At 41.9% G+C, this 16,033-nt stretch overlaps 1 long non-coding RNA gene and 1 pseudogene across 1 annotated transcript; both read right to left on the reverse strand.

Annotated features, from left to right (window-relative positions):
* Nucleotides 1–810: 810 nt before the first annotated feature.
* Nucleotides 811–3,092, reverse strand: LOC147005199 (uncharacterized). The gene is made up of 3 exons (XR_015046845.1): nt 3,017–3,092; nt 2,691–2,850; nt 811–916 (listed from the first exon to the last, which is right to left on the reverse strand). It is a non-coding gene; the product is annotated as an uncharacterized LOC147005199 (long non-coding RNA).
* An 11,148-nt stretch (nt 3,093–14,240) lies between these two features.
* LOC110294892 (eukaryotic translation initiation factor 3 subunit E pseudogene) lies at nt 14,241–15,480 on the reverse strand (annotated as a pseudogene).
* Between the last annotated feature and the right edge of the window lie 553 nt (nt 15,481–16,033).

Here is a 16,033-nt window from a genome sequence, read left to right on the forward strand (position 1 = left end):
ATTCTTCAGGCTCTGAGTGGTGAGTTTTATGAAGAGTGTCCAAGTGGCTGAGCTTTGTTTCTGGCATGGCTTGACTTTTGCTGCTTCCAAACTGTTCATGCGGCTTTGCTCTTATCATTTTTGACCTGATTTGAGTTTAGGTCCTACCATTCACCCACTCCCCACCCCCACCCACCCCCCCGTTGAAATCCGCACATGGGATTGTTCAACTTCCTGAACTGTTGCAATGTTTTATTCCAATCTCCTCCTTGCTTGGAAGACATTAGGTCCCAATGCCTCAACCTCTAAGATGGCAGTGCTATTGACAATGTCCAAAATGACAGTCTAGGGTTAGCCTGGGCTAGCCTCTACAGGGCAAACAGAAGGATTGCTGGCAGACAGATAAAACCTTCCACTCAGTGCTCCTCAGAAACCTGTGAAATGGGTTTCTGTTGACAGGGAGAAGCACTTCTTTCCTGTTTCCGTGGGGCATCTAGTTCTATTAACACATACCTGTAACACATATCAAAGCCCCCATGCTGGCTCTCCCGGCCCACAAAACTCCTGCCCCACTACCCACCCTAAACTTGCAGGCTGTTCCAGTCTACAGTCAGAATCCCCTCCATCCCATCCTGTTTCCTTTCTACCTGGCAAGGCTTTGTCTTCCTTCTTGCTCTCCTTTCTCCCTCCCAAGAAGTAACCATGGAGACTTTGAATTTCTCTAAATAAACCTTCTTTCCACCCATGGCATCTTAGTTTCTATTGCTGAGAAGAGATAGTATGACCGACCACAGCAACTCTTATAAAGGAACATTTCATTGAGGGCTTCCTTACAGTTCAGAGATTTAGTTCGTTGTCATCAAGTTGAGTTGGGAATGGTGGCAGCACACAGGCAGACATAATGCTGGAGAAGGAGCTGAGAGTTCTACATCTGGATCTGAAAGCAGCAGGGAGAGAGAGAGAGAGAGAGAGAGAGAGAGAGAGAGAGAGAGAGAGAGAGACTGGCTTGAGCATCTGAGAACTCAAAGGCCACTTCCAGTGACACATTTCTCCCAACAAGGCCAAACCTCCTAATAGTGCCAAACCCAAGGAGCCTACAGAGGTCCATTTTCATTCAAAATACCACACATGGAGCTCTGTAGTTTGTCAATTTTGCTGCAATCTCAGTTCCAGAAACCTCTGTGGATGGTTCGTACAGGGCTGGTGATGGTGGGAAATCACTGTTTGTCATATTTAAGCAACTGGACAAAAGGGTAAACCCCTCATCCTGCTACAAAATGAATTGCAAATATTTCACAATGAATTGATTAAGTCCTTACTCAAAGAGTCTAACCCAGAGCAACGTTGAGTAAAGATAAATATCACATAAAACAAAGATAATGATCACTTTTCTTAAGGAGGCTCATGGAGTGAAGGTCAGACATAAATGGTCATCAGGTAGATCTTGTCTTTGGTGCCTCTAAAGGTGGGCAGTGAATACACAGAGCCTTGTTTAAACACTGAAGGACCTATTGGAAATGTTCAAACAGACCTGTCCTTTAGAAACTCCTTTGGAATCATGAAAATGGTCCCCTGTCTCTGCCATCCACAGTCCCTCCCAGGGAAATGGCCTTTTGGAATGGAAAAGGTTTCTCCTGCTGCCTGATGGAGACCTACAATCCTGTCATTTTCTCCTAGGAAATTATCTCCTACAGCTCCGTAACCCAGAGTGGAGAAAATGCTGTAAGGTCAGCCAGGAGGGCTGTGGCTTCACCTTGCAGCAAAGTAGCAGAAGAGAAAAAATACAGCATTGCAGAAGGATTTCTGAAAAACTCTTCTCAGACTCATAAAGAAATAAAACAAACAAGTAAATAAGAGGAGAAATGTCACCAGCAATGCTGATATTTCATGGTGACTTCCTGAGAGCCCTGTGTTCCCAGTCCTAGGAAATTCATACATGTGGACAGACTGTGTCCCCAACCAATTCTGTCCTGTTCAGAGATTTCTACTTGATAATAATATAAAATAAGTCCCAATGCCTGGCTTGAGAACACCACCCAGCAGACAAACATGCTGCTTTGAAGACAACATTAATTAATTAATTAATTAATTAACTAATTTAGACCCAGACATTTTCCTACTATATCCATAGTCTCAGCTTCACAGGTCCAGAAATTTATTCATTTGGTCAATAAACACATATTAGGATTCTACCATGTCCCTGATGTTGCCTTGGGCTCTAGTAAGAGATAAGAAAGGAGAGCTGGGCCAACGATCCTGCTGCTATGGAGTTCCCATGAAGTAGGTCAGAAGCCACAACAGCTGGATGGATGGGTAGATGCATGAACAAGCACCTTCAGATATTGATAAACACTGTAATAGAAAGAAGGAGAGGGGCTGGAGAGATGGCTCCACGGCCAAGAGTGGCTACTGCTCTTACAAAGAACCAAAGTTCAGTCCCCAGCACCCAGTGCCTCACAACTCTCTGTGTAATCCAGACTCACGGGTCCCCAGCACCTCTGACTCCACAGGCACATGCACCTGTGTGCACAGACACACACAAATGCACACATTTTAAATGATAAAACTAAACCTTTTTATAAAAAGGACAGGAGGGAAGGAAGGAAAAAGGGGGGAAGGAAGGAGGGAGAAAGGGGAGGGAAAAATAGAAATTATGTAGGGCAAGTTGACCCTTACCCAAGATCCCCAAGACTCATTAGACCTTTACACACCATAAACCACTCACAACAAAACCTCTTCTTTAACAGTCCATGAAACTATGACACGCCTGCTTTATTTTCTGTCCCCAGGTAGCTCTGGTGGAAGCTAGTAGAACCCCTGACAGTCTGGCTCTCGCAGAATATGCTCAGGTCACTGGGCTATGAAGAGAATCTGCAAAATCAAATGAAATGGTACGGTCATAGGTAGGTCCCTCTCTCTCAGTCTCTCTCCCTCTCCCCCTCCCCCTCCCCCTCCCCCTCCCCCTCCCTCCCTCCCTCCCTTCCTCCCTCTATGTTCATCCTTCAGATTATATCTTCTCCTGCCATAGTCTCCTCACCAAAGACCCAAAAGCAAGGAGGCCTCCTTTTCTCAGATTGGATCCTCCAGAACTGAGAGCCAAGACAATCTTTTTCTCTCCCTGAGTTAATTGCTTCAAATATTCAATTATAATAACCTAAAGTTGTGAGGAGAGGGGAAAGGGAGGGGAGAGGAGGGGAGGGGAGAGGAGGAAAAGGGAGGGGAGGGGGAAAAGGGAAGGGAGGGAAGGGAAAGGAAGGGAAGGGAAGGGAAGGGAAGGGAAGGGAAGGGAAGGGAAGGGAAGGGAAGGGAAGGGAAGGGAAGGGAAGGGAAGGGAAGGGAAGGGAACGGAAGGGAACGGAAGGGAACGGAAGGGAACGGAAGGGAACGGAAGGGAACGGAAGGGAACGGAAGGGAACGGAAGGGAAGGGAAACTGTTCTACAATCTTTTTTTAAGGTGTTAAAGTCAAGAAAGTTCAAGGAAGATAGGGAATGCAGTGAGCAAGTCTGGAGTGGCTCATTTTGCTATAGATGACTTGTTAAAACATTGAGAGGCTGGTGAGATGGCTCAGCAGTTAAGAGCACTGAGTGCTCTTCCAAAGGTCCTGAGCTCAATTCCCAGCAACTACATGGTGGCTCACAGCCACCCATAATGAGATCTGACACCCTCTTCTGGTGTGTCTGAAGATAGCAACAGTGTACTTGTTTATAATAATAAATAAATCTTTGGGCCAGAGCGAGCAGGGTTGACCAGAGTGAGCAGAGGTCCTAAATTCAATTCCCAACAACCACATGAAGGCTCACAACCATCTGTACAAGCTAAAAATTAAATACATTAAGTAATTAATTAATTAATTAATTAAAAATTGGTGAACTCTGAAAGCATCCCATGGCATAGATGGCAGTCATGGATCAGTGTGCACTGCCTGGCTTTGGTAGCTGCAATAAGCTGATATAGGCTAATCCCTTAGTTTGTAGTGAATGTACAAAGGTGGGCTGGAGTGGCTGGCAAGTTTGACCTCTGCCTCTGTGATAAGCGCCACAACCAAAGCAAGTGAATAGTAAAATAAAACAGTTTATTCCATCTTACACATTTCTCAAAAGGTTTCTCATGCTGCTCCTTAGCTGCCGTGTGCTTGGGCAACTGCTAGTTGGATGCTTTGCGGTTCCTAAAAATCCTATTTAGACAGAACCAAGCAAATCATGCCCTTTTGTGTCTTATCCCATTCATACAGTATAATTATCTTATAATTCATTCATACTGTGCATACTGATAATTATTCTTAATTGATCAGTAATTTGCCATGAGATGATATACATCATGACACATTTATCTTTTCATCTATTAATAATCACTTGGGTGCTCTGAAGTTTAGCGTCATTAAAAGAAAGTTGCCATGGAGCTCCATGATCAAGTGAAGAACCTGTCTTCTCCTGGATAAGTTTCTAGGTACTGACTTGCTAGGTGACAGCGTACGTGTTAAACATTTTAAGGGAATGGAAACTTTCCCAAGGTGACTACTATTTCACCTGCCCACAGTCAGTAGGTGGGACTTCACACTCTTACCAGTGTGAGGGACAGTCTTCACACTTCTGGCCATTGTAATGATGACATTTGTAACCACAATGGCACAGAGTGGTTTCATTCCGGAGTTCTGTGAAGGAAGTTGAGCATCCGTGCACCGCTCCTGGTCATCTAGGTATTTACTTAGTGAAGCATCTAGTTAAAGATTTCTTCTACTTTAGTTGGTTCATCTGTCCTCTACCTTTCTAAAAGCTTGGAATGTTCCTAGGTGCAAGCGGTGCTTCCGATTAATGTTTGTAAATGGGTTTGCCCAGGCTGTGCCTCACACCTTCGTTTCATTTTCTCCGTAGCATATTCCAAGGACAGACGTTTTCAGTGCCAGTGCTGCATGTTTACCTGTAAGTGCACCTTTCACTGTCTCTAACAAACTCTACTGTGTCATGTTGTCATTGATGTCTTTCCCAAGGAGACCTACATGCCCCTTTTCATCCCCTGTTTAGAGGTTCAGGACCTCTGCACCTCACTACAGTCTCATCACTCAGCTGAAAATGAAATCTGTTCAGAATCCAACATTAAATATACTCAGAGAAATGCTAGATTTTAGGCTCAGGATCCTGTGGGCATCTAGTCACAGTGTGTGTGTGTGTGTGTGTGTGTACATATACACATATACACATATACACATATACACATATACACATATACACATATACATATATACACGCTTGATATATTTACTATTTCCAATTTCCAATAATATTTTAATCATGTCTGTGTCATCTCCCAGCAGCTGGTACAAAACCTTATGGGTTCAAGTCACATTGAGGTTGTGTCCTGATTAAGTCAATTATATTTTGAACCCACATGTTTTCCTGTGATTTTATTATTTTTCCAAGCAACATCAACTACACTCCAGAAATGTGATAATAATGTTGTTTGCATCCACTTAAAGGAAGAAAGATGCCAGGGGAATAGAGAGATGGTACCCTACCAGTAAGGCTTCAATAAGATGGGCGTAGGGGGAGACAAGCAGAGGGTGCAGGAGGAGTGCCGATATTCCCAAATAAGGGGAAGGGGGATCCTGAAGACAGAGGAAATATTTTTCAACCCTGTCCTCACAGTAAAATCACCGGGAGCCTTCCTGAGCCTAGAAGCTCCACTAAGACCAATTAGCACAGCCCAGCTTTGCAAAACCTCTGCTTAGCACTGGGAACCCTGCGACAGGAGCCTTAAGAGGCCTAGGGTGGGAGGTGCAGCATTCAAGGCTTCACTCTGGCTCAAGGACTGACACAAGGCCCCTGCCTCTTCCCCACAACAAAATGTCTACTTGAACTTTTAAAGAACTTGATAAGTGAAAAGGCAAAGCTGTTTTTTTTTGTTGTTGTTGTTGTTGTTAATTTTGTCCCTCAGAAATAAAAATAGCTGTGTTGCTTATCCCACCTTTTAAGAACAAATTTCAGAGAAGGGTGTTTTTAAATGAAAACGGCTTTCCTGTCCTGCTTTTTCTCTCCCTTTACATATGCATACGTATATATATAACTTACATGGAAATTTTACTTATATATAAGTTAAGTTAAATTAAATTTATATAGAAATTTCAATTTCTATATAAATTAAAACACACAGTTATGGATTTTGCCCAACTGAAAGTTGGAAAAAGAAGAAGGATGACTCAATTCAACAATTTTTGTAGGCTTATTACATTGATTTAGATGGGGCAGGGAACACATGCTACAGTGGGTGTATGGTGGTCAGAGGACAACGTTATAGAGTCTATTCATCCACCATGTGGACCCCAGGGATTAAACACACATTCTCATGCCTGGGAGCCAATGCCGTGGCTCACAGAACCAACGCAATTCAATCATGACACATACCTGAATACGCTGTTGGGGCTGCAAAGTCTTCATGGGCAATAGTAAAATAAGGTAATACTTAACACATAAATAACTGCTTGTGGAATAGGTTTTTCTCTCCTTCATTTCAGTGAAATCAATAGTTTGTTTGTTTATTTATTTATTTATTTATTTATTTATTTATTCACTTTACATTCCAACTGCAGCCCCTCCCTTTCCTTCTTCCCAGTCTCACCCTCACAAATCCCTTCCCCACAGTGCTCCTTTCCTTTCTCCTCGGAGAATAGGAAGGGCCCCATGGTTACTAACAAGCTCTGGGACCTCAAGTTGCTGCAGGATTAAGCACATCCTCTCCCATTGAGGGCTGACCAGGCAGTCCAGCTAGGGGAAGAAGATCCAATGGTAGGCAACAGAATCAGAGACAGCCCCTGCTCCGATTGTTAGGGAACCCACATGAAGATCAAGCTGCACATCTGCTACTAATGTCTAGGGGCCTAGATCCAGTCTATGCAAGCTCTTTGGCTGGTGGTTCAGTCTCTGTGAGCCCCCATGGGCCCAGGTTAGTTGACTCTGTAGGTCTTCTGTGGTGTCCTTGACCCATTCAGCTCCAGCTCAATCCTAACCCCCACTCTTCCACACAATGCTCTGAGCTCTGCCAAATGTTGGCTGTGGGTCTCTGCATCTGTTTCCATTCACTCCTGGATGAAACCTCTCAGGAGACAGTTATGCTAGGATTCTGTCTGCAAGCATAGCACAGTGTCATTAATAGTGTCACATATTGGCTTTTGCCCATGGTCTGGGTCTCAAGTTGAACCAGTCATTGGTTGGCCATTCTCTCAAGTTCTGCTCCATCTTTTTTCCCTTGTAGGAGTTAACATCTTGTAGGCAGGACAGATTTTGGGTTTAAGATTTTGTGGATGAGTTGATGTCCTTCTCCCTCCACTGGAAGTCCCTCCTAGCTACAGGAGGTGTCTACTTCAATCTCCATATTCCCCACTGCTAGGAATCTCAGCTAGGGTCATCCCCACAGAGTCCCAGGACCTTTCCTCATTCTAGGACTCCATCTAGTCCCAGATATGCATCACCACCCCCCACTGTACTACAGAACAATAGTAATAAAAACTACATTGTACTTAAATAAAAACAGACAGGTTGATCAATGGAATAGAATCAAAACCCCAGAAATAAATGCACACACCTATAGACACTTGATTTTTGACAAAGAAGCCAAAACTACATAATGGAGAAAAAAAGCATCTTCAGAAAATGGTGCTGGTCTAACTGCATGTCTATATGTAGAAGAATGAAAATAGATCCCTAGTTGTCACCCTGCATAAACTTAAGTCAAAGTGGATCAAAGATCTCAACATAAAATGGGATACACTAAGTCTGATCCAGAAATTGGGGAACTTTCTTGAACATGTCAGCACAGGAGACAAATTCCTGAACAGAATACCAACAGAGTATCAGACACTAAGATCAACAATTAATAAATAGCACCTCAGGAAATTAAAAGGCTTCTGCTAGGCTAAGGACACTGTCAATAGGACAAAATGGCAGCCTACAGATTGGGAAAAGATCTTTACCAACCCTACATCTAACAGAGGAATAATATCCAAAATATATTTTAAAAAGAAAAAAACTCGGGAGGCAGAGGCAGGAGGATTTCTGAGTTCGAGGCCAGCCTGGTCTACAAAGTGAGTTCCAGGACAGTCAGGGCTATACAGAGAAACCCTGTCTCAAAAAACCAGAAGAAGAAGAAGAGGAGGAGGAGGAGGAGGAGGAGGAGGAGGAGGAGGAGGAGGAGGAGGAGGAGGAGGAGGAGGAGGAGGAGAAGGAGAAGGAGAAGGAGAAGGAGAAGGAGAAGGAGAAGGAGAAGGAGAAGGAGAAGGAGAAGGAGAAGGAGAAGGAGAAGGAGAAGGAGAAGGAGAAGAAGAAGAAGAAGAAGAAGAAGAAGAAGAAGAAGAAGAAGAAGAAGAAGAAGAAGAAGAAGAAGAAGAAGAAGAAGAAGAAAGTTAGACACCAGCAAACCAAATGACCCAATTAAAAAAAAACAAAAAACCAGGGTATAGAGCTAAAGAGAGAATTCTTAATAGAGGAATCTCTAATGGCTGAGAAGTACTTAAAGAAATGTCCAAGGTCCTTAGTCATGGGGAAATGCAAATCAAAACAACTCTGAGATTCCATCTTACACCTATCAGAATGGCTAAGATCAAAAACTCAAGGAACAGCACCATCTCCCTAGAGGGATTTTCCCTGACCACCCAACTTAAAATCTCTTCCCTCCAGCAGACCCCTCTGTTGTTTTGGCAAGGTGTCATCACCATGTAGAATTGTCTTCACTTTTATAGTTGTTTCATAATTATTTACTGTCTTTTTTTTCCTCTAGATTTCAAGTCATATGAGAACACACTTATGCTTAGTACATAGCCCCAATAATAATTATCAACTAAATTACTATTAATAAACTATGAGTTTTAAGCCAAACCAGAAATTACATATTTTAGAAGTTTAGATTTCCTGTCCAATTCTAACTAACTAAGTTGTCACAATGTGATAGTTTCCTTTCATGTGTGTCTTCCCCTGAGACAACAGGAGTCCTGGAAACAGACACTTAGCTTCAGCTCCCATTACAATTACTCCCTAGCATAGAAACTAATAAAAAATAAAGTGTGTCAATGCTTAGAAACCATGTTTGTTGAAAGAATAAAAAACGTTGTGTCTGCCTAGGTGAGTGGGTGGATGGGTAGATGGATGGGTGTACTGATGGAGAAATGACTCAAAGTCAGAAAGGACCTTTCAAGAATATGGAAATTAGTTTGAAGTCAGGTCACAAACTCTGAACTCCACTCTTTTCCTATCCTTCGACATTATATGGGAGAGAGAAAAGAGAATAAAAGTCAAAATTATCAAATGGATGCATGTGTTACTGTTAGCACATCTCACTCAAGGACCAGACACAACTCACATAACACAGGTTATGCTGGAGAGATTCGGTTTTAATCTCCAGATCAGATATCCACCCATCTGCATTTCACCTGTACCAAAGAAACTGACCTGTATCAACTGCATCAGAGGTCTCAAGGAACTGGAGCGGACCACTCTGGGTCACTTACATCGGCATTTCTCCTCCCACATCAACTAAATGTTTCCTGCATGTTCTCTTAAGAGAAGTAGACATCAGCCTTTGCCAAGGATCCCCTTGGGTCACCCAGTGAGCCCTCAGCTTAGTACTCACTGACATGGAAAGGTTTTAGCAGAGCTCTGTCTACTTTAAAACATCCACAGCAGTAAATCTAAGCACCTCAGAACAAATGAACACCTTTAAGTTAACAAATCTGAATGTTTTAATTACGGTTGTGTCTTTATCCTCACCAGGAGCAAACTGAGGCTCTTTCCTTCCTTCCCTCCTTCATTTCAGCTTTATTCCTTAGTTTGATGCTTCCCAAACTTTTTCAAAAGCAAGCCCACTTGGAAAATGATACTATTTGTGATACACAGTTCAGCTAATAGGTGATGATTCCTGGCAGTACAAACAGCCAATCTGGGGACTACAGCCCATGTCATTTGCAGCCCTAGCAGCCGTGGGGACTGGTGCGTTGGGCTAATGCATGGATTACATGACAGGGCAAAGACACCAGAATTGGCCATGGTTGCTATATCCAGTGACACTGGATATAAACAACACCGTTGAAAAGATGGCATCTTTGCCTCTGCCAATCGGTTGTCACTGTGACCACCACTGTCGTCCATCTCAGAGGGTTGCGGCTGGTTCATTGACAAAAGCTCACTAGGGATCTAGTCTACTGTTCCCAAGTGACAGGCTCCAAGGCTGTCTTTTGGGTTCTCTAAGAAATTGTAACAACTCTTTAATTAAGGTTCTACATATATTCATGGTGTTGGAAACAACACAGCAATGTATACAAGCAGACATTGCTCTACCTCTACTCCATGGTCCTTTGCAGCTTTTAGATAATCGCTCTTAATGGCTATGTATCCCAAACCAGAAGAGATGGCTCAATAGTAAAGAGCACTGGCTACCTTCCGTACGGACCTTGGTTCAATTCCAGCACCCTCATGGTAGCCCACAATCATCTATAACTCCAGTTCCCATGCATCTGATGCCCTCTTCTACCATCCTAAGCATGAATCACACACATGGGGCACAGTTGTACACACAGGTAAAACACCTGTACATAGACTATAGAATGTATGCACAGGTGTATACATAGGTAAAACTCCCATACATAGAGTATAAGATGTCTAATTTTTGAAAAGTCTATGTATCCCTCTAGCATTTCCTTTTATAAAATATGGGGGGAAATCAATGTTTTATTGTAAATAATTACATAATTATATAAATTTATGGCTACAAAGTACTGGTTTGATTCATTAATACAATGTAGAATAAACTAGATTAAGCTACTTAATATATCCAGCAACTCAAATACTTAAATCCTCAATATTTTATGGTAAAATACTTCAAATTACACTCCTAACAATTATCAAATTTACAATATTGTTATTAACAGCATTCACCATGACATACAATAAGTCTCAGGAAAAAAATTACAACTGATTTCAGATTTTGAAAAACTCCTAGTTCTGGGATGGCTGGATTAGAAATCAATATTTTTATCATTCCTAGTTTTTAAACAAACTATATATAGATATATGCATATATCTCTATATAGTGTGTGTGTGTGTGTGTGTGTGTGTGTGTGTGCGCGCGCGCGCGCGCGCGCGCATGTGTATGTGTATGCTATTTTGCCCCTTGGATTTTTACACTTAAATACACAAAATATCCACCTGGGCACCCAGAGTTTTCCAGCAGCAAAGATCTCTACAATTGGGCTGCACCATGATTTATTCTAGACAGTGTTTATTGATATCTATTTGTTTTATTTTCAATTTCTGTACTATAAACTGCAACATACACACCATTTTTTAAATGTATGTTTTCAGAAGAAACTTCCAGAATCAGCATTATGAGGCCAGAGGCCAATTCACTCATGGTTTTGCTAAGTCTTCCTAAATGACCCTCTGAGAGGCTGACCATTCTGCGAATCTCCAGAAACATCTGACAGTTCCTATTTCTCTCCCAGCTTTGCCAGCAGAGCATGTGGTCCAGCCTTTGGGGTTTTGCCAATCTGATGTACTTTAGTGTCATTTTAAATCGCATTTGTCTTTTGTGCAAGGTTCATCTTCTTTTCATTTGCTAGAGGCCGCCTGTATTTCTTGGTAATAAATCCGCATTCTGCTGGAATTACCTAGCTTTTTCTACTGCTAAACACTGTGCTGTTTAAAAACCATCTCTCCTGGGAGTCGCGGTGTTTCTCCGTGTGTTTATTTCTTACTTATCTGGAGAAGATCTCACGAAGCCCAGGCTGCCTCTGCAGCTGACAGGGAACTTTAACCTTTGTTCTCCCTGCCTCTACCTCCCTGGTGGTAGGACCACAAATGTGTACCACCACACCCAGCTTATGGGTGCTAGGGACCAAGCCCAGGGCTTGGCCTGTGCGCTTACTTTAATAATAGTATTTGAAATACTAGGGCAAAGATGGTGGGTTTTGCGTCAGGTGTCTGTTTTTAGAGATACATGGGGGAGGGGGATAGCAATGGGGGTTATGGGCTATCTTTAGATTCAGCTTTGGCCCTCGAATCTTAGACTATACCATATTTTGCTGTCCAGTCCTCTAGGTAGGGATAAGTAATAGTATCTGTTGATACACCAGTTTCTGAAGTTGTAACTGCTTCCAAGGCCTGCGGATCCTGTGCTCTAAACTCCACCTCTTTGCATTCTCCTTTCCTCCTCTTCCCTGCGCTCCTTCTTTTGTTATTGGTGAGAGCTAGCGTCAATCATTTCAAATGGCGATCACACGTGAATGTGAATTCCATCTTACCACCACAGCTTTTCCTTCTTTTCCTAGAGCTCACTTTTCTCCCAGCAAATTTCAAACACTCGTGTAAACCTGGGCATGTGGATCCCTCCCTGCTACACTGGGTTTCACTTTGATTTTTTCCTTAAATCTGTATTAGGGGAAATCAGTATAAAAGAGGGCTCTGGGGAGTTCTTCTAGCCAACTGTAGCCAAGCAAACAGGCAAAACCTATCTGTGTTCCAACCAAGCAATGAGTACCATGAAGAGATTTAACCAACAGACTCAGCAGACGACAGACAAGACTCAACACCAGGAAATCCAACTACATCCGGTGCTGGACACCTTCAGGAAACTCTGGGGTGTGGCTTCTTATGACACTCTTTCCATTTATACTTAGTTTTGCCCATGAAATTATTATGCAAACTCAGGAATTTGTTAGCGTCTTTTTAGTAAGTATGTTACAGTTTTCCTCTTACCCAGCTAGCTCCCAAATGATTTGGACCATTGATTTATTTAACATGTTTTAAAGGCACAATACCTAAAATAGAGTGGTATTACTCTATTTTAATCCTCTAAACTAATCTGGCTGCCTCCCAGACAAAATCCCCAAGATACTGTCATTTTAAGACTCTTTCTGCTCCAGGTGTTTTCCTAATAGTGTCTCTTGGACTCTCTCCCCGTGGCTAATCCCCACTTAGTCCCTCTCCTGCCCCTTCCCCTGACTGGGAGGAAGTCCTGCCCTATTCTTTCCCCTGGTCAGCCACTGGCTGATCAGCTTTTATTGACAACTTAGAGAATAAGTGGGGAGCAATGGTTATAGAGCATCGAGGCAGGGATACTTAGAATAAGTATTGCCACATGGGGGCACAGAAATCAGCATTTAAATTACACAGTGCACAACAACATTATGCCTACAGAATATAGGTTACAAAACATGTAGACAAGTCAAACATTTACTTACAACAAATCAGGAAGACATTCATTTTTAAATAAAATAAATGTCACACCATTTATTAAAGAATGAAAGTACTCATGTGATATATGTACTATTTGATTTCATATTAATTAAACTGTGGTTGCATATTTGATACTGCAGGACACAGGGAATCTTCAGAGTTTCTCGGAGTTGCCATTTTGATCTTCTAATTAATCGTCCATTCTAATTACACTGCTTCTCATGAATACACAGGACAAAATGACACGAACATGTTTAGAGTCCTTTTAGAAATTGTTGGAAATTCTGTCTGATTTCCAAGCCAAAATTCGGTTTATGTTTATATATGTTTTATGGATTGGAGAGGAGGCTCAGCAGCTGAGAGCTCTTATGTTTTTGTAGAGGACCTGTGTTCAGGTCCCGGCCCCTATGACACGAGGCTCACAGTCACCTATAAATCCAGTTCCAAAGGCTCTGATGCTCTCTTCTGACCTCTGTGACCATGACATCCAGACACACATGCATACACATAATTAAAACTAAAAATAAATATTTAAAATATTTATTTATTCTTTAACAATTTCATACAGGTATATAATATATCTTGATCATGCACACTCCCCACTCCTTCCTTCCTCTCCACCCAATGTTCTCTCTTCCACTTTCATAGTCACTTTACTTTTATAACTCAGTAAATCCAGTTACTGCTGTCCACGTGGACACGAATATAGAGTTGTCCACTGGAGCATGAGCAACCTACCAGAAACCACACCCTGTAGGACATATGCTCTCTCTTTCTCAGAAGCCATCAACTGCCAGTCACTCCTCAACTGGGGCGGGACCTTATACACCCAACCCTGAACCAGACCAAAATGTATTTGATAACCTTAAAAAATGAATCACAGCCAATTCTATTCAAATTCTCAATTGTATTCAAATTCTACAAAACTTATACCAAACATACAGCTTCTAAAAATGTATGGCCCCCTTTATGTAACAACTACTGTGTATTTCTTTCAATCATTTTTATTCTTCTTTAAATATTTTTTTAGTAGAATCTTGGGTTGCCTAGTTAGAAACCTCTGACTTACTGTTCTGATTAAGTTTCTTTTCAATATTTATGGCCAACATTTAACTTCCATGAGGAAGACTGCTTTGTCTTCTCTGTCTACTCTACCATGTGACCCAGTTTAGAATCAATCTTTGTGTCCAGACTTGCATTTCTTATCAAACTCACAATCCATCTTTCATGTTTTTCTGGGGCCATATTCAGCTTATCTGCTACCACATTAATGCATATAGACTAGGGGACCAAATATCTCAAGTATAAAGAGATGGGCATTTTCAATGAAGTCCCCAAGACAAACCACCAAAAACTAAGTCATTCATAATCGCCAATTCGCAGCACCTTGGCTTTTCCTGAGCCCCAACGAAATCAAGGTTACCATATACACACTCAGGAAATTCTGTAACTGAGTCTTTACATGTGTGAGACTCCTACTGGGTAACTTTTATTAGCTTTTTCAGCATCCACACTGATCCTAGACATCTTTGTTATGACAGCAGAGGTCAAATAGCAGAAAATATCTGGACACAATGTCTGAGTTGCATTAACATACTGTGGCTGGTAAAGAAGAGATCAACAATATTATCTTGGCCTTTGGGATGGTCAAAAGAACACAGGACCAGCAGGCATATTCACTGCTGGAGAAACTGGAGAGGAGAACTCACAGAATGACCACCCAGGCTCTCATAAGCTATGTAACATCTTCCATGGCTGCATCCAGTTCTGCATGAAATTTTCAGAGGTCATTTCTTTCTGAATGAACTTAAAGCAGTTCTATCTGTTGCTGGAACCAAACGTCTAAAAAAGTAAAGTTAGTCTGCTCCTTCTACTCACATTGGAACTTTGAACATTGATAGAACACATTTAAATATTTCTGCCTAAACCCATACTTGTCTGCCAGTTAGGCAAACAGCTTCCGACTGTCCTCGGTTGGCTGCATCTGTCTTCTGGTTTCTGGATATTCAACAGTCTTCACAATCAATTCTGTCTCTGCCTGAGGCTGTTTCAGTTGCATGACAGCCATTTTTTCCCTCAAGAAGCTTGAGGATGTCACTGGAATGAAGGCTTTTGTACATCCACAGCAAAGTCTGTGATGCTGGTATCACAAAGATCTGACTTCTCTCATAATAATTACTCTTCATTATATATCTCCTTCACAGAGAGGCGCTCAAGGAGCAGAAAGACCTGAAGAAGCCAATCCAGAAAGTAAGAGGTGAGAATAGTCAAGTTGTGCTCCACCATCTTGCAGGAGGGTGGGGGGGGGGGGGGTGTTAATGACTTCATGAATGAAACTCAAGCCTACAATTCAAACCGCAAGTTTTTAGATCAAATAATCTAACAAAATACAATCTAAAGATATACTGATTTACTAGTTACATGGTAAGAAATGGTGCTAGGGAAATTGCAATGTTTCATTTTGGTAGTTAAACCATTATAGTTCTATAAGAGCAGGGAACTTATGTGTATAGTAAAGACACTGAAGTTCACGATATACAGTAATCTGGAATCTGAGTTAAGGTTCTTTCAGGTCAAGGTCATTGGTGTCACATGGTGGATGGCACATACAGTGAGACGTGATCGTGTTGTGTGCTCTGAACAAAGATTGTTGTAAACTCCCAGGTGCCAGCAGAAGCCACTTGAATTCAATATGCCTTTATTTTTTAATTAATCACTGATTATTGTGCAATCAACCTTCTACCAACTTTTTTTTTCTTTGCAACCCCAACAAGTACCAGGCTAGGACCCACAGTCTGAAGCTCTGTTTTAGAATATTTGCCTAAGAACAGCAGTAAGT

The sequence above is a fragment of the Mus caroli genome, unplaced genomic scaffold (genome assembly GCF_978045245.1).
Source record: "Mus caroli unplaced genomic scaffold, Mus_caroli_1 scaffold_4, whole genome shotgun sequence".
NCBI lineage: Eukaryota > Metazoa > Chordata > Mammalia > Rodentia > Muridae > Mus > Mus caroli.